A 3106-nucleotide genomic window follows, 5' to 3' on the forward strand; every position below is an offset into this window, starting at 1 on the left:
ATATATATATATATATATATATATATATATATATATAACTACATATATATATATATATTTATATATATAAATACATATATATATGTTCTAGCGACACCTCGCTTGCATGTGACCTCGTACTCCACAGTGGTAGCAGATGGGAGTCTTCCCTCCACTACCACTCGTAGTTTGACGTCCTCCGGTAACACAATCTCATCCACAATTTTATGCAGGTCCGGGACACTGATTTGGACCGTCACCTCAAGGCCATACCCAAACCAGTTCACCTCCGTTGTCCTCATGACCTTCAGGACATTGGTTTCCTCCTCGGCGTTGATGAGAATGGTTGCCACCAACCACGTTTCATGATTTCTGGGGGTACTCTGCCAATCCTAATTCTGGTCGCACGTTTGCCACAGTAGGTTGACAGTAGCGCCCACTCATCCGACCTCAATGGCACAGTGAAGCACTTTATTGCGTCTTGTTCGGTTGCCAACCGTACCTCCAATGAGCCGTACTTCTTGCCTCTGGTGTAGTACGTCGTAAGGTGCTTCACCTCCTTCAGTGGTTGCTATTTCCACCTTGTGCTGATATAAGACAGTGTTCTGTAGACAACCGTTCTTTTCGCTGTTTCTTCCAATATTTCTTTTGGAGAGGTCAGTCTCAGGCTGCTTCCTTCTTTAACAGGTTGTTCGTTAGCTTTTTTTAGTTCGTCGAATTTTACTTCCTTGACCTGCACAACGTCGTTATTTACACCCTTTTTTGCTGACGGCTGGTTGAATATCCATAACTCCGTTCGTCACAAATGACATGAAAATCTCCAGAAATTGTCTTCACAAAATTACAGTTCAATAAATTTACAGGAATCTCCTACCCCGTAGGGCGAAAATTACAGTTTTCCACAGGACAACAGTTCAAATTCCAATAAAATTTGCAATTCAAATATAACAAAAATTCGCAATAACAGAACAGGAAATGAACTCACATACCGCAGGTAACAACTGAAAACAACACCGTGTCGCAGACGAAAAAGGCGTCTTTTCTTTGTTATACACATATAGCTCTTAGAAAGAAGGGACGAACAAAGACAGACAACACAATACAGTGCGGTACATAAAACGAAAATCGAATGAATATGAATATAGTGATATAAGGAGAAAAATGAAATGTCTTATTTGTACCCCATACGCAAATAGAGTAATTTAACTGTTTATGCATTTCATGTTCGTGTACAGTTTATGGTTCTTTTTTAAAAAAACAAACACATTTCAATTTTACAAATTTTACTTACTATTTTCATCGACAAAGTATTGCACAGTGTCTTCGAATAGTATCACTGGTGGCAAATCGTCACATCTAAACCACAACGCCGTTAAATCAATCCGCTCACCGAACAATTCTTCCAATTTATCCGCTCTATCACTTTCCAGCAAAACCGCCCTGTCGTCCTCTGTATGTTCATTTCCCTCAGTTCCCGTTATCTTAACTCCTATGACAATGTTCATCTTCGTAATCCTCTTCTCTATTTCTATATTCTTCTTGTATTCCACCATCCTCCTCAAATGTCTTCTTTTCGCCTCCTCTTCCCACTTCCCATCTCCACTCTATCCCAATGCTCCTCGTACTTGTGTGTCCATCTTACTGCCGCTCCTCGTTGTTGCTTCTTTTCCTTTCCGCAGACTTTCTTTTTCATTTGTTCTCTCTTCTGCAATTTTCTGTTTTTTCTACTTCTGCACCTTCTATCTGCATCTCCTCCAAATTGCCCTTTCTCTTTTTTGTGGGCTTTTTGGGGGCGAAAATGCATTTTCTTCCCTCTGTTTCTTTCTCTTTCCGACTGGGTGTTACGCTTCTGCTGCTTCCATTACTTCCTTTACCTGGCCTTGCGCCAACACATCTTGCTCCACCTCCTTCTCATGCTGCTCCTGTTCTACCTCCTGTTCCAATTCTTGTTTCTGGGGACACCTTGCTTGCATGTGACCCCGTACTTCGAACGTCCACTGCGCCGTACTTCTTGTCTCTGGTGTAGTACGCTTCACCTCCTTGAGGCACTCCTCCATTTCTTCAATGCTTGCTAATTCAATCTTTTTGCTGCTGTTCGACAGTGTTCTATAAAAGACTGGGTTTTTAGTTTGTTTGTTTGTTTTTTTCCTGTTACTTCCAATATGTCTTTTGGAGGGGTCAGTCTCAGGCTGTTTCCTTCTTTAGCAATTAACTCATTTGCTTTTTTAAGTCTTCTTTCGTCAAACTTGACTTCCTTGACTTGTACAGCGTCGCTATTTGTACACCTTCCTGCTGCTGTAGCATAGCTAACGACTGGTTGAGTGTCCATAGCTTCGTTGGTTAACATAAAAAGTTTCAGAACTTTCTTCACAAATTCACAATTTCAATAAATAATTTGCAGAAATTTTCAACCCCGTAGGGCAAAAATTACTGTTTTCCACAGGACAACAGTTCAAATCCCAATAAAATCTTCAATACAAATATAACAAAATTCACAATAACAGGAAACGAACAGATAATAACTGAAAATAACTCCGTGTCGTAGATGAAAAAGGCGTCGCCTTGCTACTTGGAGATGCCTATCAAGCCCCTGTAAACATATAATAATTCTAGTGAAATACATTCACAGATTTCAAAAATGGAAATAATACGTTTCTAAATCTCTCAGGGAGATTTATACAGTAGTGATACGGTAAAGTAGTTGTATGCTGTCAACTTAATGAGACAGGCCCATGAGAGGCCAGCATCCAGAGACTATTTTACTAGGATTATTATATGCTTACAGGGGCGAGATAGGCATCTCCAACTAGCAAGCCATGCTACTCCAGACTGAAGACGAGCAATGACTCAGAAACTAGTCTCTGGATGTTGGCTTTGCTGGGTGAAGATGCTTATCTCCCCCTTGTAAACATAAGGACACAGGAAAAGTGTCAAGACCAACAGGAAGCGGTACTGCTTCCTAGCGCTAAATAGCAGTAGTATTATTCCCACTCATGGGACTGTCACATTAAGTTGACAGTAACCAACTACTTTATCGTATCACTACCGTATAAATCTCTCTGAGAGATTTAGAAATGTAATATTTTTATGTATATCTGTATATATATATATATATATATATATATAT

This window comes from Octopus bimaculoides, chromosome 15, assembly GCF_001194135.2.
Source record: "Octopus bimaculoides isolate UCB-OBI-ISO-001 chromosome 15, ASM119413v2, whole genome shotgun sequence".
NCBI lineage: Eukaryota > Metazoa > Mollusca > Cephalopoda > Octopoda > Octopodidae > Octopus > Octopus bimaculoides.